The following is a 19,565-nucleotide window of genomic DNA, read 5'->3' on the forward strand; positions in this document are numbered from 1 at the left end:
ACCTCAACGGCATGACAATTTCATGGCGATGCAAAACTGCCACTCAGGGCCGGGTTTAGGGAGGTGCGAGCAGTGCGGCCGCACCGGGTGCTGACCAGGATTGGAGTTGCTGACCTCGGGGGGCGCTGTGTTTAGCAATAACTTACGAAACTTGCGATTTAAAAGCTCATGCTGGAAAGTTCCTTGTGTGTCCAAACTACAGAAAGCAAATAAAATGCCAAGATACCTCTTGTGATTACCGTTCCTGCTAGGGAGAGAGTTGGTGGTTTTGTCCAGAGGCAGCTTTGACTAGATATAAAATAGCGTAGAGGGTTCATGTGCCTGACGCAAAGAACAGAACCATATCTAATGTGGACAGCTGTCTGGATAGTCAAGCAGCTATCCAGCTCTTTAAAACAAATCTAATCTATGTGAGAGGGGCTATGGATAGATGAGGGGCACATTTGGCGGGTGGCAGTGAGTGAATCCGAGTAGGTGGTGATGGAGTGAAGGGGGTTGGGGGGTGCCAAAAAAGACTGTCTTCCAGCCACCAGGGCTACAGCCGGCCCTGCTGCTAGCAGGCAAAAATCTGAGCTCTCTCTGGCAGGAAGATTAATGAGAAGAGTTGTGTTGCCATTTTGATTGTTGCCTGAAATCTGTAAAGGGAAGGAACTCTGCAGCAGGTTGTATTAAATGTTAAGTTGAGACTAAGCAGAGCGCCCCCCCCCTCCCCCCTGAGGTGGGTGCCCCCGTGCATGTGAGCGAGCAGTGCGAGTGCAACAGTTGCAGCATCCTTAAGCCAGCTCTGCCCCCCCGTGTGGGTGGGAAGGAAGTGAGAAATGGAAAAACTCAGACGCTTGGCACAGAGAGGGCGGGTTGGACAGAAGAAGGAGCTGCTCAGCACGCACAAAAATATCTCTTCCTACTTAGTATAGTGGAGAGTGTCCCTGCCTGGGACCTGGGAGACTGGGGTTCAATTCCCCAACTGGGAAACTGCCTCTTCTTTTAAAGGCTTAAACCTACATTTTCAGAGCACCAGCAATCAATATTTACTTCAAATACCGTTTACAATCTCACACTCATACTACAGAGTACGCCCATTTTTCTTTCATCCACACACCTCCTCCAAATCGAAACATTTATTCATGCCATCAAGTACCTTTCAAAATCTAGCACCCACAATTTGGACCTAAGACTCTTTTTCACAACCATTTCTCCCTTTTCATTTAAACTTCCTGCCTACTTCCTTGAAAAAGGAAAGGTGGAATCAAGGATTTTTCATGAGATAAAAAGGAAAGTACTGCATGATAAAAAAAATGCATTTAAGCTATTTTGTTTTCTCACACTAAGTAAATGAAATGTTGGGGCACACTCTGAAGGAGGAATTGTTTTATAGGAAGGTGAAACCTTTTATCTTTAGATAAAGTGTAAAGTTGTATAATTTACAGACACACTGAGAAAGGAAAACAAGCAGTGACCCGGACGTGCCCACCCACTAATCTCATCAGAGCTTTTCTAGTTCCGAGGTTCTTCCATGACTATCGACAGCAGGTCATGTGTTACACTGCATTGTGGGACTCGTAGTTCTATACACAGCATTGTAAAAGAGGAGTGCAGGTCCCAGCACCTTAAGTAAAAGCCTGCACATGTAGAGCTGGAGATGCCTGCGTTGACCTGGGAAAGCTAAGAGCTGCCCTCCTATCGGGGCTCTGAGAAGAAGCACTGATCGTCCCTTTAATTGTACTTCTGAATTTTCCTGCTAGTTAAGTGTGTAAGTGCTATTACTGCTGAAGGATGGGATGTCTTATGAGGGTGTGCTAGGTCTTGGAGAGCTGTAAAGTGTGAAGAGTTGTGAGTGCATTTGAGGTGCAGTCAATTTCTTTCTTCATGCTGTGCCTGAAAATGGTGTGTCCTTGCATGTCTGATTTAATTTTCCTGTAATAGGAAATGGGATCCTGAGTAGCCTGCTGACCAGTTCTTGTTTCTATATTGGGTGGTGGTGGACGACCTGTGCCTGCTCCCTGGTGGTCTAGTGGTTAGGATTCGGCGCTCTCACCGCCGCGGCCCGGGTTCGATTCCCGGTCAGGGAACGCGAAGTTCCTTACACTTACATTTCTTATAGGAAACCTTTCATTTTACACTTTTCATGGATTCAAACACATTAGGAAACCTTTCAATTACAAATGCTTCATTACCACTAGTTCTTCTTTAATTGACTTTTCTCACAATATCACACAGCTTTCTCACAGCTCTTTTTTTCACTCCAAATAACATCTGAAAGCACTCCATCTTGCTGTGATCAGCTGAGAGCTCCAGAGCTCTTGCTTGTCCACATAGTGACTGCAAGATGTCTCCAGGGGGCACATTTCCCTGCTGCACCAGGAATACCCTTTGTAAGTGTCAGCGCAGTGTGTATAAGATTGGGGTTGCCTCCTTTCTTAGAACGTGAATTTCACAGCTTTTCTCAATATTTTTACCAGCCTGGAATTAAACGTACAGACGAGGTAGTTCAAAAAACACAGCCAGGTGGCAGCCCTACTAAGGAGGAAGTCCTGCCCCAGGACAGCACAGACCAAACCTTCTGCCTTCTGGCTGGACTTAAAATGTCCCTTTAGCCCCTGCCCCATAAGGCCAATGACGGCGGGCACCTGCCTCAGGTGACTTCGGTCAGAAGGCCACTCCTTACTTCAGGCGCCAGCTGTCCCTTCAGGAGCCTCAGGGGAGGATAGCCTTGGCCGTGCCACACGCTGACCTTGACGGCAAGCGCTCGCATGGATGTCACCTAGGGGTCACCAGGGGTCGCAAGGGGCAAGCCAGATGTCGCAGCGGGCCCCTCCCCCATATGGCCTCTGACAGCGGGCCCCTACCTCAGTTGGCGCCAGTCAGAACGCCACTCCTTCTTTAAGGTGGCAGCTGTCCCTTCAGGAGACCTCAGATAGGATAGCCTGGGCCGAGCCACACACTGACCTTGCTGACCTCGACAGTAGGCACTTACATGGATGTCATTTAGGGTTCTCCAGGGGTTGCATGGGGCAACCCAGGAGTTGCAGCGGGTCCCTGCCCCATAAGGCCTCTGACAGTGGGCCCCTGCCTCAGGTGACTTCAGTCAGAAGGCCACTCCTTCATTAAGGGAGCAGCTGTCTCTCCCGGAGTCCTCAAATAGGATAGCCTTGGCCACGTCACACACTGACCTCAACGGCATGACAATTTCATGGCGATGCAAAACTGCCACTCAGGGCCGGGTTTAGGGAGGTGCGAGCAGTGCGGCCGCACCGGGTGCTGACCAGGATTGGAGTTGCTGACCTCGGGGGGCGCTGTGTTTAGCAATAACTTACGAAACTTGCGATTTAAAAGCTCATGCTGGAAAGTTCCTTGTGTGTCCAAACTACAGAAAGCAAATAAAATGCCAAGATACCTCTTGTGATTACAGTTCCTGCTAGGGAGAGAGTTGGTGGTTTTGTCCAGAGGCAGCTTTGACTAGATATAAAATAGCGTAGAGGGTTCATGTGCCTGACGCAAAGAACAGAACCATATCTAATGTGGAGAGCTGTCTGGATAGTCAAGCAGCTATCCAGCTCTTTAAAACAAATCTAATCTATGTGAGAGGGGCTATGGATAGATGAGGGGCACATTTGGCGGGTGGCAGTGAGTGAATCCGAGTAGGTGGTGATGGAGTGAAGGGGGTTGGGGGGTGCCAAAAAAGACTGTCTTCCAGCCACCAGGGCTACAGCCGGCCCTGCTGCTAGCAGGCAAAAATCTGGGCTCTCTCTGGCAGGAAGATTAATGAGAAGAGTTGTGTTGCCATTTTGATTGTTGCCTGAAATCTGTAAAGGGAAGGAACTCTGCAGCAGGTTGTATTAAATGTTAAGTTGAGACTAAGCAGAGCGCCCCCCCCCCCCCCTGAGGTGGGTGCCCCCGTGCATGTGAGCGAGCAGTGCGAGTGCAACAGTTGCAGCATCCTTAAGCCAGCTCTGCCCCCCGTGTGGGTGGGAAGGAAGTGAGAAATGGAAAAACTCAGACGCTTGGCACACAGAGGGCGGGTTGGACAGAAGAAGGAGCTGCTCAGCACACACAAAAATATCTCTTCCTACTTAGTATAGTGGAGAGTGTCCCTGCCTGGGACGTGGGAGACTGGGGTTCAATTCCCCAACTGGGAAACTGCCTCTTCTTTTAAAGGCTTAAACCTACATTTTCAGAGCACCAGCAATCAATATTTACTTCAAATACCGTTTACAATCTCACACTCATACTACAGAGTACGCCCATTTTTCTTTCATCCACACACCTCCTCCAAATCGAAACATTTATTCATGCCATCAAATACCTTTCAAAATCTAGCACCCACAATTTGGACCTAAGACTCTTTTTCACAACCATTTCTCCCTTTTCATTTAAACTTCCTGCCTACTTCCTTGAAAAAGGAAAGGTGGAATCAAGGATTTTTCATGAGATAAAAAGGAAAGTACTGCATGATAAAAAAAATGCATTTAAGCTATTTTGTTTTCTCACACTAAGTAAATGAAATGTTGGGGCACACTCTGAAGGAGGAATTGTTTTATAGGAAGGTGAAACCTTTTATCTTTAGATAAAGTGTAAAGTTGTATAATTTACAGACACACTGAGAAAGGAAAACAAGCATTGACCCGGACGTGCCCACCCACTAATCTCATCAGAGCTTTTCTAGTTCCGAGGTTCTTCCATGACTATCGACAGCAGGTCATGTGTTACACTGCATTGTGGGACTCGTAGTTCTATACACAGCATTGTAAAAGAGGAGTGCAGGTCCCAGCACCTTAAGTAAAAGCCTGCACATGTAGAGCTGGAGATGCCTGCGTTGACCTGGGAAAGCTAAGAGCTGCCCTCCTATCGGGGCTCTGAGAAGAAGCACTGATCGTCCCTTTAATTGTACTTCTGAATTTTCCTGCTAGTTAAGTGTGTAAGTGCTATTACTGCTGAAGGATGGGATGTCTTATGAGGGTGTGCTAGGTCTTGGAGAGCTGTAAAGTGTGAAGAGTTGTGAGTGCATTTGAGGTGCAGTCAATTTCTTTCTTCATGCTGTGCCTGAAAATGGTGTGTCCTTGCATGTCTGCTTTAATTTTCCTGTAATAGGAAATGGGATCCTGAGTAGCCTGCTGACCAGTTTTTGTTTCTATATTGGGTGGTGGTGGACGACCTGTGCCTGCTCCCTGGTGGTCTAGTGGTTAGGATTCGGCGCTCTCACCGCCGCGGCCCGGGTTCGATTCCCGGTCAGGGAACGCGAAGTTCCTTACACTTTTTACTTCTACACTTACATTTCTTATAGGAAACCTTTCATTTTACACTTTTCATGGATTCAAACACATTAGGAAACCTTTCAATTACAAATGCTTCATTACCACTAGTTCTTCTTTAATTGACTTTTCTCACAATATCACACAGCTTTCTCACAGCTCTTTTTTTCACTCCAAATAACATCTGAAAGCACTCCATCTTGCTGTGATCAGCTGAGAGCTCCAGAGCTCCAGAGCTCTTGCTTGTCCACATAGTGACTGCAAGATGTCTCCAGGGGGCACATTTCCCTGCTGCACCAGGAATACCCTTTGTAAGTGTCAGCGCAGTGTGTATAAGATTGGGGTTGCCTCCTTTCTTAGAACCTGAATTTCACAGCTTTTCTCAATATTTTTACCAGCCTGGAATTAAACGTACAGACGAGGTAGTTCAAAAAACACAGCCAGGTGGCAGCCCTACTAAGGAGGAAGTCCTGCCCCAGGACAGCACAGACCAAACCTTCTGCCTTCTGGCTGGACTTAAAATGTCCCTTTAGCCCCTGCCCCATAAGGCCTCTGACGGCGGGCACCTGCCTCAGGTGACTTCGGTCAGAAGGCCACTCCTTACTTCAGGCGCCAGCTGTCCCTTCAGGAGCCTCAGGGGAGGATAGCCTTGGCCGCGCCACACGCTGACCTTGACGGCAAGCGCTCGCATGGATGTCACCTAGGGGTCACCAGGGGTCGCAAGGGGCAAGCCAGATGTCGCAGCGGGCCCCTCCCCCATATGGCCTCTGACAGCGGGCCCCTACCTCAGTTGGCGCCAGTCAGAACGCCACTCCTTCTTTAAGGTGGCAGCTGTCACTTCAGGAGACCTCAGATAGGATAGCCTGGGCCGAGCCACACACTGACCTTGCTGACCTCGACAGTAGGCACTTACATGGATGTCATTTAGGGTTCTCCAGGGGTTGCATGGGGCAAGCCAGGAGTTGCAGCGGGTCCCTGCCCCATAAGGCCTCTGACAGTGGGCCCCTGCCTCAGGTGACTTCAGTCAGAAGGCCACTCCTTCATTAAGGGAGCAGCTGTCTCTCCCGGAGTCCTCAAATAGGATAGCCTTGGCCACGTCACACACTGACCTCAACGGCATGACAATTTCATGGCGATGCAAAACTGCCACTCAGGGCCGGGTTTAGGGAGGTGCGAGCAGTGCGGCCGCACCGGGTGCTGACCAGGATTGGAGTTGCTGACCTCGGGGGGCGCTGTGTTTAGCAATAACTTACGAAACTTGCGATTTAAAAGCTCATGCTGGAAAGTTCCTTGTGTGTCCAAACTACAGAAAGCAAATAAAATGCCAAGATACCTCTTGTGATTACCGTTCCTGCTAGGGAGAGAGTTGGTGGTTTTGTCCAGAGGCAGCTTTGACTAGATATAAAATAGCGTAGAGGGTTCATGTGCCTGACGCAAAGAACAGAACCATATCTAATGTGGACAGCTGTCTGGATAGTCAAGCAGCTATCCAGCTCTTTAAAACAAATCTAATCTATGTGAGAGGGGCTATGGATAGATGAGGGGCACATTTGGCGGGTGGCAGTGAGTGAATCCGAGTAGGTGGTGATGGAGGGAAGGGGGTTGGGGGGTGCCAAAAAAGACTGTCTTCCAGCCACCAGGGCTACAGCCGGCCCTGCTGCTAGCAGGCAAAAATCTGAGCTCTCTCTGGCAGGAAGATTAATGAGAAGAGTTGTGTTGCCATTTTGATTGTTGCCTGAAATCTGTAAAGGGAAGGAACTCTGCAGCAGGTTGTATTAAATGTTAAGTTGAGACTAAGCAGAGCGCCCCCCCCCTCCCCCCTGAGGTGGGTGCCCCCGTGCATGTGAGCGAGCAGTGCGAGTGCAACAGTTGCAGCATCCTTAAGCCAGCTCTGCCCCCCCGTGTGGGTGGGAAGGAAGTGAGAAATGGAAAAACTCAGACGCTTGGCACAGAGAGGGCGGGTTGGACAGAAGAAGGAGCTGCTCAGCACGCACAAAAATATCTCTTCCTACTTAGTATAGTGGAGAGTGTCCCTGCCTGGGACCTGGGAGACTGGGGTTCAATTCCCCAACTGGGAAACTGCCTCTTCTTTTAAAGGCTTAAACCTACATTTTCAGAGCACCAGCAATCAATATTTACTTCAAATACCGTTTACAATCTCACACTCATACTACAGAGTACGCCCATTTTTCTTTCATCCACACACCTCCTCCAAATCGAAACATTTATTCATGCCATCAAGTACCTTTCAAAATCTAGCACCCACAATTTGGACCTAAGACTCTTTTTCACAACCATTTCTCCCTTTTCATTTAAACTTCCTGCCTACTTCCTTGAAAAAGGAAAGGTGGAATCAAGGATTTTTCATGAGATAAAAAGGAAAGTACTGCATGATAAAAAAAATGCATTTAAGCTATTTTGTTTTCTCACACTAAGTAAATGAAATGTTGGGGCACACTCTGAAGGAGGAATTGTTTTATAGGAAGGTGAAACCTTTTATCTTTAGATAAAGTGTAAAGTTGTATAATTTACAGACACACTGAGAAAGGAAAACAAGCAGTGACCCGGACGTGCCCACCCACTAATCTCATCAGAGCTTTTCTAGTTCCGAGGTTCTTCCATGACTATCGACAGCAGGTCATGTGTTACACTGCATTGTGGGACTCGTAGTTCTATACACAGCATTGTAAAAGAGGAGTGCAGGTCCCAGCACCTTAAGTAAAAGCCTGCACATGTAGAGCTGGAGATGCCTGCGTTGACCTGGGAAAGCTAAGAGCTGCCCTCCTATCGGGGCTCTGAGAAGAAGCACTGATCGTCCCTTTAATTGTACTTCTGAATTTTCCTGCTAGTTAAGTGTGTAAGTGCTATAACTGCTGAAGGATGGGATGTCTTATGAGGGTGTGCTAGGTCTTGGAGAGCTGTAAAGTGTGAAGAGTTGTGAGTGCATTTGAGGTGCAGTCAATTTCTTTCTTCATGCTGTGCCTGAAAATGGTGTGTCCTTGCATGTCTGATTTAATTTTCCTGTAATAGGAAATGGGATCCTGAGTAGCCTGCTGACCAGTTCTTGTTTCTATATTGGGTGGTGGTGGACGACCTGTGCCTGCTCCCTGGTGGTCTAGTGGTTAGGATTCGGCGCTCTCACCGCCGCGGCCCGGGTTCGATTCCCGGTCAGGGAACGCGAAGTTCCTTACACTTACATTTCTTATAGGAAACCTTTCATTTTACACTTTTCATGGATTCAAACACATTAGGAAACCTTTCAATTACAAATGCTTCATTACCACTAGTTCTTCTTTAATTGACTTTTCTCACAATATCACACAGCTTTCTCACAGCTCTTTTTTTCACTCCAAATAACATCTGAAAGCACTCCATCTTGCTGTGATCAGCTGAGAGCTCCAGAGCTCTTGCTTGTCCACATAGTGACTGCAAGATGTCTCCAGGGGGCACATTTCCCTGCTGCACCAGGAATACCCTTTGTAAGTGTCAGCGCAGTGTGTATAAGATTGGGGTTGCCTCCTTTCTTAGAACGTGAATTTCACAGCTTTTCTCAATATTTTTACCAGCCTGGAATTAAACGTACAGACGAGGTAGTTCAAAAAACACAGCCAGGTGGCAGCCCTACTAAGGAGGAAGTCCTGCCCCAGGACAGCACAGACCAAACCTTCTGCCTTCTGGCTGGACTTAAAATGTCCCTTTAGCCCCTGCCCCATAAGGCCTCTGACGGCGGGCACCTGCCTCAGGTGACTTCGGTCAGAAGGCCACTCCTTACTTCAGGCGCCAGCTGTCCCTTCAGGAGCCTCAGGGGAGGATAGCCTTGGCCGTGCCACACGCTGACCTTGACGGCAAGCGCTCGCATGGATGTCACCTAGGGGTCACCAGGGGTCGCAAGGGGCAAGCCAGATGTCGCAGCGGGCCCCTCCCCCATATGGCCTCTGACAGCGGGCCCCTACCTCAGTTGGCGCCAGTCAGAACGCCACTCCTTCTTTAAGGTGGCAGCTGTCCCTTCAGGAGACCTCAGATAGGATAGCCTGGGCCGAGCCACACACTGACCTTGCTGACCTCGACAGTAGGCACTTACATGGATGTCATTTAGGGTTCTCCAGGGGTTGCATGGGGCAAGCCAGGAGTTGCAGCGGGTCCCTGCCCCATAAGGCCTCTGACAGTGGGCCCCTGCCTCAGGTGACTTCAGTCAGAAGGCCACTCCTTCATTAAGGGAGCAGCTGTCTCTCCCGGAGTCCTCAAATAGGATAGCCTTGGCCACGTCACACACTGACCTCAACGGCATGACAATTTCATGGCGATGCAAAACTGCCACTCAGGGCCGGGTTTAGGGAGGTGCGAGCAGTGCGGCCGCACCGGGTGCTGACCAGGATTGGAGTTGCTGACCTCGGGGGGCGCTGTGTTTAGCAATAACTTACGAAACTTGCGATTTAAAAGCTCATGCTGGAAAGTTCCTTGTGTGTCCAAACTACAGAAAGCAAATAAAATGCCAAGATACCTCTTGTGATTACCGTTCCTGCTAGGGAGAGAGTTGGTGGTTTTGTCCAGAGGCAGCTTTGACTAGATATAAAATAGCGTAGAGGGTTCATGTGCCTGACGCAAAGAACAGAACCATATCTAATGTGGAGAGCTGTCTGGATAGTCAAGCAGCTATCCAGCTCTTTAAAACAAATCTAATCTATGTGAGAGGGGCTATGGATAGATGAGGGGCACATTTGGCAGGTGGCAGTGAGTGAATCCGAGTAGGTGGTGATGGAGTGAAGGGGGTTGGGGGGGTGCCAAAAAAGACTGTCTTCCAGCCACCAGGGCTACAGCCGGCCCTGCTGCTAGCAGGCAAAAATCTGGGCTCTCTCTGGCAGGAAGATTAATGAGAAGAGTTGTGTTGCCATTTTGATTGTTGCCTGAAATCTGTAAAGGGAAGGAACTCTGCAGCAGGTTGTATTAAATGTTAAGTTGAGACTAAGCAGAGCGCCCCCCCCCCCCCCACCTGAGGTGGGTGCCCCCGTGCATGTGAGCGAGCAGTGCGAGTGCAACAGTTGCAGCATCCTTAAGCCAGCTCTGCCCCCCCCGTGTGGGTGGGAAGGAAGTGAGAAATGGAAAAACTCAGACGCTTGGCACAGAGAGGGCGGGTTGGACAGAAGAAGGAGCTGCTCAGCACACACAAAAATATCTCTTCCTACTTAGTATAGTGGAGAGTGTCCCTGCCTGGGAGACTGGGGTTCAATTCCCCCACTTGGAAACTGCCTCTTCTTTTAAAGGCTTAAACCTACATTTTCAGAGCACCAGCAATCAATATTTACTTCAAATACCGTTTACAATCTCACACTCATACTACAGAGTACGCCCATTTTTCTTTCATCCACACACCTCCTCCAAATCGAAACATTTATTCATGCCATCAAGTACCTTTCAAAATCTAGCACCCACAATTTGGACCTAAGACTCTTTTTCACAACCATTTCTCCCTTTTCATTTAAACTTCCTGCCTACTTCCTTGAAAAAGGAAAGGTGGAATCAAGGATTTTTCATGAGATAAAAAGGAAAGTACTGCATGATAAAAAAAATGCATTTAAGCTATTTTGTTTTCTCACACTAAGTAAATGAAATGTTGGGGCACACTCTGAAGGAGGAATTGTTTTATAGGAAGGTGAAACCTTTTATCTTTAGATAAAGTGTAAAGTTGTATAATTTACAGACACACTGAGAAAGGAAAACAAGCAGTGACCCGGACGTGCCCACCCACTAATCTCATCAGAGCTTTTCTAGTTCCGAGGTTCTTCCATGACTATCGACAGCAGGTCATGTGTTACACTGCATTGTGGGACTCGTAGTTCTATACACAGCATTGTAAAAGAGGAGTGAAGGTCCCAGCACCTTAAGTAAAAGCCTGCACATGTAGAGCTGGAGATGCCTGCGTTGTCCTGGGAAAGCTAAGAGCTGCCCTCCTATCGGGGCTCTGAGAAGAAGCACTGATCGTCCCTTTAATTGTACTTCTGAATTTTCCTGCTAGTTAAGTGTGTAAGTGCTATTACTGCTGAAGGATGGGATGTCTTATGAGGGTGTGCTAGGTCTTGGAGAGCTGTAAAGTGTGAAGAGTTGTGAGTGCATTTGAGGTGCAGTCAATTTCTTTCTTCATGCTGTGCCTGAAAATGGTGTGTCCTTGCATGTCTGCTTTAATTTTCCTGTTATAGGAAATGAGATCCTGAGTAGCCTGCTGACCAGTTCTTGTTTCTATATTGGGTGGTGGTGGACGACCTGTGCCTGCTCCCTGGTGGTCTAGTGGTTAGGATTCGGCGCTCTCACCGCCGCGGCCCGGGTTCGATTCCCGGTCAGGGAACGCGCAGTTCCTTACACTTTTTACTTCTACACTTACATTTCTTATAGGAAACCTTTCATTTTACACTTTTCATGGATTCAAACACATTAGGAAACCTTTCAATTACAAATGCTTCATTACCACTAGTTCTTCTTTAATTGACTTTTCTCACAATATCACACAGCTTTCTCACAGCTCTTTTTTTCACTCCAAATAACATCTGAAAGCACTCCATCTTGCTGTGATCAGCTGAGAGCTCCTGAGCTCCAGAGCTCTTGCTTGTCCACATAGTGACTGCAAGATGTCTCCAGGGGGCACATTTCCCTGCTGCACCAGGAATACCCTTTGTAAGTGTCAGCGCAGTGTGTATAAGATTGGGGTTGCCTCCTTTCTTAGAACCTGAATTTCACAGCTTTTCTCAATATTTTTACCAGCCTGGAATTAAACGTACAGACGAGGTAGTTCAAAAAACACAGCCAGGTGGCAGCCCTACTAAGGAGGAAGTCCTGCCCCAGGACAGCACAGACCAAACCTTCTGCCTTCTGGCTGGACTTAAAATGTCCCTTTAGCCCCTGCCCCATAAGGCCTCTGACGGCGGGCACCTGCCTCAGGTGACTTCGGTCAGAAGGCCACTTCTTACTTCAGGCGCCAGCTGTCCCTTCAGGAGCCTCAGGGGAGGATAGCCTTGGCCGCGCCACACGCTGACCTTGACGGCAAGCGCTCGCATGGATGTCACCTAGGGGTCACCAGGGGTCGCAAGGGGCAAGCCAGATGTCGCAGCGGGCCCCTCCCCCATATGGCCTCTGACAGCGGGCCCCTACCTCAGTTGGCGCCAGTCAGAACGCCACTCCTTCTTTAAGGTGGCAGCTGTCCCTTCAGGAGACCTCAGATAGGATAGCCTGGGCCGAGCCACACACTGACCTTGCTGACCTCGACAGTAGGCACTTACATGGATGTCATTTAGGGTTCTCCAGGGGTTGCATGGGGCAAGCCAGGAGTTGCAGCGGGTCCCTGCCCCATAAGGCCTCTGACAGTGGGCCCCTGCCTCAGGTGACTTCAGTCAGAAGGCCACTCCTTCATTAAGGGAGCAGCTGTCTCTCCCGGAGTCCTCAAATAGGATAGCCTTGGCCACGTCACACACTGACCTCAACGGCATGACAATTTCATGGCGATGCAAAACTGCCACTCAGGGCCGGGTTTAGGGAGGTGCGAGCAGTGCGGCCGCACCGGGTGCTGACCAGGATTGGAGTTGCTGACCTCGGGGGGCGCTGTGTTTAGCAATAACTTACGAAACTTGCGATTTAAAAGCTCATGCTGGAAAGTTCCTTGTGTGTCCAAACTACAGAAAGCAAATAAAATGCCAAGATACCTCTTGTGATTACCGTTCCTGCTAGGGAGAGAGTTGGTGGTTTTGTCCAGAGGCAGCTTTGACTAGATATAAAATAGCGTAGAGGGTTCATGTGCCTGACGCAAAGAACAGAACCATATCTAATGTGGAGAGCTGTCTGGATAGTCAAGCAGCTATCCAGCTCTTTAAAACAAATCTAATCTATGTGAGAGGGGCTATGGATAGATGAGGGGCACATTTGGCGGGTGGCAGTGAGTGAATCCGAGTAGGTGGTGATGGAGTGAAGGGGGTTGGGGGGTGCCAAAAAAGACTGTCTTCCAGCCACCAGGGCTACAGCCGGCCCTGCTGCTAGCAGGCAAAAATCTGGGCTCTCTCTGGCAGGAAGATTAATGAGAAGAGTTGTGTTGCCATTTTGATTGTTGCCTGAAATCTGTAAAGGGAAGGAACTCTGCAGCAGGTTGTATTAAATGTTAAGTTGAGACTAAGCAGAGCGCCCCCCCCCCCCCCCCTGAGGTGGGTGCCCCCGTGCATGTGATCGAGCAGTGCGAGTGCAACAGTTGCAGCATCCTTAAGCCAGCTCTGCCCCCCGTGTGGGTGGGAAGGAAGTGAGAAATGGAAAAACTCAGACGCTTGGCACAGAGAGGGCGGGTTGGACAGAAGAAGGAGCTGCTCAGCACACACAAAAATATCTCTTCCTACTTAGTATAGTGGAGAGTGTCCCTGCCTGGGACCTGGGAGACTGGGGTTCAATTCCCCAACTGGGAAACTGCCTCTTCTTTTAAAGGCTTAAACCTACATTTTCAGAGCACCAGCAATCAATATTTACTTCAAATACCGTTTACAATCTCACACTCATACTACAGAGTACGCCCATTTTTCTTTCATCCACACACCTCCTCCAAATCGAAACATTTATTCATGCCATCAAGTACCTTTCAAAATCTAGCACCCACAATTTGGACCTAAGACTCTTTTTCACAACCATTTCTCCCTTTTCATTTAAACTTCCTGCCTACTTCCTTGAAAAAGGAAAGGTGGAATCAAGGATTTTTCATGAGATAAAAAGGAAAGTACTGCATGATAAAAAAAATGCATTTAAGCTATTTTGTTTTCTCACACTAAGTAAATGAAATGTTGGGGCACACTCTGAAGGAGGAATTGTTTTATAGGAAGGTGAAACCTTTTATCTTTAGATAAAGTGTAAAGTTGTATAATTTACAGACACACTGAGAAAGGAAAACAAGCATTGACCCGGACGTGCCCACCCACTAATCTCATCAGAGCTTTTCTAGTTCCGAGGTTCTTCCATGACTATCGACAGCAGGTCATGTGTTACACTGCATTGTGGGACTCGTAGTTCTATACACAGCATTGTAAAAGAGGAGTGCAGGTCCCAGCACCTTAAGTAAAAGCCTGCACATGTAGAGCTGGAGATGCCTGCGTTGACCTGGGAAAGCTAAGAGCTGCCCTCCTATCGGGGCTCTGAGAAGAAGCACTGATCGTCCCTTTAATTGTACTTCTGAATTTTCCTGCTAGTTAAGTGTGTAAGTGCTATTACTGCTGAAGGATGGGATGTCTTATGAGGGTGTGCTAGGTCTTGGAGAGCTGTAAAGTGTGAAGAGTTGTGAGTGCATTTGAGGTGCAGTCAATTTCTTTCTTCATGCTGTGCCTGAAAATGGTGTGTCCTTGCATGTCTGCTTTAATTTTCCTGTAATAGGAAATGGGATCCTGAGTAGCCTGCTGACCAGTTCTTGTTTCTATATTGGGTGGTGGTGGATGACCTGTGCCTGCTCCCTGGTGGTCTAGTGGTTAGGATTCGGCGCTCTCACCGCCGCGGCCCGGGTTCGATTCCCGGTCAGGGAACGCGAAGTTCCTTACACTTTTTACTTCTACACTTACATTTCTTATAGGAAACCTTTCATTTTACACTTTTCATGGATTCAAACACATTAGGAAACCTTTCAATTACAAATGCTTCATTACCACTAGTTCTTCTTTAATTGACTTTTCTCACAATATCACACAGCTTTCTCACAGCTCTTTTTTTCACTCCAAATAACATCTGAAAGCACTCCATCTTGCTGTGATCAGCTGAGAGCTCCAGAGCTCCAGAGCTCTTGCTTGTCCACATAGTGACTGCAAGATGTCTCCAGGGGGCACATTTCCCTGCTGCACCAGGAATACCCTTTGTAAGTGTCAGCGCAGTGTGTATAAGATTGGGGTTGCCTCCTTTCTTAGAACCTGAATTTCACAGCTTTTCTCAATATTTTTACCAGCCTGGAATTAAACGTACAGACGAGGTAGTTCAAAAAACACAGCCAGGTGGCAGCCCTACTAAGGAGGAAGTCCTGCCCCAGGACAGCACAGACCAAACCTTCTGCCTTCTGGCTGGACTTAAAATGTCCCTTTAGCCCCTGCCCCATAAGGCCTCTGACGGCGGGCACCTGCCTCAGGTGACTTCGGTCAGAAGGCCACTCCTTACTTCAGGCGCCAGCTGTCCCTTCAGGAGCCTCAGGGGAGGATAGCCTTGGCCGTGCCACACGCTGACCTTGACGGCAAGCGCTCGCATGGATGTCACCTAGGGGTCACCAGGGGTCGCAAGGGGCAAGCCAGATGTCGCAGCGGGCCCCTCCCCCATATGGCCTCTGACAGCGGGCCCCTACCTCAGTTGGCGCCAGTCAGAACGCCACTCCTTCTTTAAGGTGGCAGCTGTCCCTTCAGGAGACCTCAGATAGGATAGCCTGGGCCGAGCCACACACTGACCTTGCTGACCTCGACAGTAGGCACTTACATGGATGTCATTTAGGGTTCTCCAGGGGTTGCATGGGGCAAGCCAGGAGTTGCAGCGGGTCCCTGCCCCATAAGGCCTCTGACAGTGGGCCCCTGCCTCAGGTGACTTCAGTCAGAAGGCCACTCCTTCATTAAGGGAGCAGCTGTCTCTCCCGGAGTCCTCAAATAGGATAGCCTTGGCCACGTCACACACTGACCTCAACGGCATGACAATTTCATGGCGATGCAAAACTGCCACTCAGGGCCGGGTTTAGGGAGGTGCGAGCAGTGCGGCCGCACCGGGTGCTGACCAGGATTGGAGTTGCTGACCTCGGGGGGCGCTGTGTTTAGCAATAACTTACGAAACTTGCGATTTAAAAGCTCATGCTGGAAAGTTCCTTGTGTGTCCAAACTACAGAAAGCAAATAAAATGCCAAGATACCTCTTGTGATTACCGTTCCTGCTAGGGAGAGAGTTGGTGGTTTTGTCCAGAGGCAGCTTTGACTAGATATAAAATAGCGTAGAGGGTTCATGTGCCTGACGCAAAGAACAGAACCATATCTAATGTGGAGAGCTGTCTGGATAGTCAAGCAGCTATCCAGCTCTTTAAAACAAATCTAATCTATGTGAGAGGGGCTATGGATAGATGAGGGGCACATTTGGCAGGTGGCAGTGAGTGAATCCGAGTAGGTGGTGATGGAGTGAAGGGGGTTGGGGGGGTGCCAAAAAAGACTGTCTTCCAGCCACCAGGGCTACAGCCGGCCCTGCTGCTAGCAGGCAAAAATCTGGGCTCTCTCTGGCAGGAAGATTAATGAGAAGAGTTGTGTTGCCATTTTGATTGTTGCCTGAAATCTGTAAAGGGAAGGAACTCTGCAGCAGGTTGTATTAAATGTTAAGTTGAGACTAAGCAGAGCGCCCCCCCCCCCCCTGAGGTGGGTGCCCCCGTGCATGTGAGCGAGCAGTGCGAGTGCAACAGTTGCAGCATCCTTAAGCCAGCTCTGCCCCCCCGTGTGGGTGGGAAGGAAGTGAGAAATGGAAAAACTCAGACGCTTGGCACAGAGAGGGCGGGTTGGACAGAAGAAGGAGCTGCTCAGCACACACAAAAATATCTCTTCCTACTTAGTATAGTGGAGAGTGTCCCTGCCTGGGAGACTGGGGTTCAATTCCCCCACTTGGAAACTGCCTCTTCTTTTAAAGGCTTAAACCTACATTTTCAGAGCACCAGCAATCAATATTTACTTCAAATACCGTTTACAATCTCACACTCATACTACAGAGTACGCCCATTTTTCTTTCATCCACACACCTCCTCCAAATCGAAACATTTATTCATGCCATCAAGTACCTTTCAAAATCTAGCACCCACAATTTGGACCTAAGACTCTTTTTCACAACCATTTCTCCCTTTTCATTTAAACTTCCTGCCTACTTCCTTGAAAAAGGAAAGGTGGAATCAAGGATTTTTCATGAGATAAAAAGGAAAGTACTGCATGATAAAAAAAATGCATTTAAGCTATTTTGTTTTCTCACACTAAGTAAATGAAATGTTGGGGCACACTCTGAAGGAGGAATTGTTTTATAGGAAGGTGAAACCTTTTATCTTTAGATAAAGTGTAAAGTTGTATAATTTACAGACACACTGAGAAAGGAAAACAAGCAGTGACCCGGACGTGCCCACCCACTAATCTCATCAGAGCTTTTCTAGTTCCGAGGTTCTTCCATGACTATCGACAGCAGGTCATGTGTTACACTGCATTGTGGGACTCGTAGTTCTATACACAGCATTGTAAAAGAGGAGTGAAGGTCCCAGCACCTTAAGTAAAAGCCTGCACATGTAGAGCTGGAGATGCCTGCGTTGTCCTGGGAAAGCTAAGAGCTGCCCTCCTATCGGGGCTCTGAGAAGAAGCACTGATCGTCCCTTTAATTGTACTTCTGAATTTTCCTGCTAGTTAAGTGTGTAAGTGCTATTACTGCTGAAGGATGGGATGTCTTATGAGGGTGTGCTAGGTCTTGGAGAGCTGTAAAGTGTGAAGAGTTGTGAGTGCATTTGAGGTGCAGTCAATTTCTTTCTTCATGCTGTGCCTGAAAATGGTGTGTCCTTGCATGTCTGCTTTAATTTTCCTGTAATAGGAAATGGGATCCTGAGTAGCCTGCTGACCAGTTCTTGTTTCTATATTGGGTGGTGGTGGATGACCTGTGCCTGCTCCCTGGTGGTCTAGTGGTTAGGATTCGGCGCTCTCACCGCCGCGGCCCGGGTTCGATTCCCGGTCAGGGAACGCGCAGTTCCTTACACTTTTTACTTCTACACTTACATTTCTTATAGGAAACCTTTCATTTTACACTTTTCATGGATTCAAACACATTAGGAAACCTTTCAATTACAAATGCTTCATTACCACTAGTTCTTCTTTTATTGACTTTTCTCACAATATCACACTGCTTTCTCACAGCTCTTTTTTTCACTCCAAATAACATCTGAAAGCACTCCATCTTGCTGTGATCAGCTGAGAGCTCCAGAGCTCTTGCTTGTCCACATAGTGACTGCAAGATGTCTCCAGGGGGCACATTTCCCTGCTGCACCAGGAATACCCTTTGTAAGTGTCAGCGCAGTGTGTATAAGATTGGGGTTGCCTCCTTTCTTAGAACCTGAATTTCACAGCTTTTCTCAATATTTTTACCAGCCTGGAATTAAACGTACAGACGAGGTAGTTCAAAAAACACAGCCAGGTGGCAGCCCTACTAAGGAGGAAGTCCTGCCCCAGGACAGCACAGACCAAACCTTCTGCCTTCTGGCTGGACTTAAAATGTCCCTTTAGCCCCTGCCCCATAAGGCCTCTGACGGCGGGCACCTGCCTCAGGTGACTTCGGTCAGAAGGCCACTCCTTACTTCAGGCGCCAGCTGTCCCTTCAGGAGCCTCAGGGGAGGATAGCCTTGGCCGCGCCACACGCTGACCTTGACGGCAAGCGCTCGCATGGATGTCACCTAGGGGTCACCAGGGGTCGCAAGGGGCAAGCCAGATGTCGCAGCGGGCCCCTCCCCCATATGGCCTCTGACAGCGGGCCCCTACCTCAGTTGGCGCCAGTCAGAACGCCACTCCTTCTTTAAGGTGGCAGCTGTCACTTCAGGAGACCTCAGATAGGATAGCCTGGGCCGAGCCACACACTGACCTTGCTGACCTCGACAGTAGGCACTTACATGGATGTCATTTAGGGTTCTCCAGGGGTTGCATGGGGCAAGCCAGGAGTTGCAGCGGGTCCCTGCCCCATAAGGCCTCTGACAGTGGGCCCCTGCCTCAGGTGACTTCAGTCAGAAGGCCACTCCTTCATTAAGGGAGCAGCTGTCTCTCCCGGAGTCCTCAAATAGGATAGCCTTGGCCACGTCACACACTGACCTCAACGGCATGACAATTTCATGGCGATGCAAAACTGCCACTCAGGGCCGGGTTTAGGGAGGTGCGAGCAGTGCGGCCGCACCGGGTGCTGACCAGGATTGGAGTTGCTGACCTCGGGGGGCGCTGTGTTTAGCAATAACTTACGAAACTTGCGATTTAAAAGCTCATGCTGGAAAGTTCCTTGTGTGTCCAAACTACAGAAAGCAAATAAAATGCCAAGATACCTCTTGTGATTACCGTTCCTGCTAGGGAGAGAGTTGGTGGTTTTGTCCAGAGGCAGCTTTGACTAGATATAAAATAGCGTAGAGGGTTCATGTGCCTGACGCAAAGAACAGAACCATATCTAATGTGGACAGCTGTCTGGATAGTCAAGCAGCTATCCAGCTCTTTAAAACAAATCTAATCTATGTGAGAGGGGCTATGGATAGATGAGGGGCACATTTGGCGGGTGGCAGTGAGTGAATCCGAGTAGGTGGTGATGGAGTGAA

General features: G+C 48.7%; 6 non-coding genes across 6 annotated transcripts; all 6 read left to right on the forward strand.

The window, feature by feature from the left end:
- The first annotated feature begins 1,997 nt into the window (after positions 1 to 1,997).
- Positions 1,998 to 2,069, forward strand: TRNAE-CUC (transfer RNA glutamic acid (anticodon CUC)). Its single transcript has one exon. It is a non-coding gene; the product is annotated as a tRNA-Glu (tRNA).
- Positions 2,070 to 5,162: 3,093 nt separating this feature from the next.
- TRNAE-CUC (transfer RNA glutamic acid (anticodon CUC)) lies at positions 5,163 to 5,234 on the forward strand. The gene has a single exon. It is a non-coding gene; the product is annotated as a tRNA-Glu (tRNA).
- A 3,119-nt stretch (positions 5,235 to 8,353) lies between these two features.
- On the forward strand, positions 8,354 to 8,425 carry TRNAE-CUC (transfer RNA glutamic acid (anticodon CUC)). The gene has a single exon. It is a non-coding gene; the product is annotated as a tRNA-Glu (tRNA).
- A 3,092-nt stretch (positions 8,426 to 11,517) lies between these two features.
- On the forward strand, positions 11,518 to 11,589 carry TRNAE-CUC (transfer RNA glutamic acid (anticodon CUC)). The gene has a single exon. It is a non-coding gene; the product is annotated as a tRNA-Glu (tRNA).
- A 3,118-nt stretch (positions 11,590 to 14,707) lies between these two features.
- TRNAE-CUC (transfer RNA glutamic acid (anticodon CUC)) lies at positions 14,708 to 14,779 on the forward strand. Its single transcript has one exon. It is a non-coding gene; the product is annotated as a tRNA-Glu (tRNA).
- A 3,110-nt stretch (positions 14,780 to 17,889) lies between these two features.
- Positions 17,890 to 17,961, forward strand: TRNAE-CUC (transfer RNA glutamic acid (anticodon CUC)). The gene has a single exon. It is a non-coding gene; the product is annotated as a tRNA-Glu (tRNA).
- Positions 17,962 to 19,565: the final 1,604 nt, after the last annotated feature.

This window comes from Pleurodeles waltl, unplaced genomic scaffold, assembly GCF_031143425.1.
Source record: "Pleurodeles waltl isolate 20211129_DDA unplaced genomic scaffold, aPleWal1.hap1.20221129 scaffold_86, whole genome shotgun sequence".
In the NCBI taxonomy this organism is placed as follows: Eukaryota; Metazoa; Chordata; class Amphibia; order Caudata; family Salamandridae; genus Pleurodeles; species Pleurodeles waltl.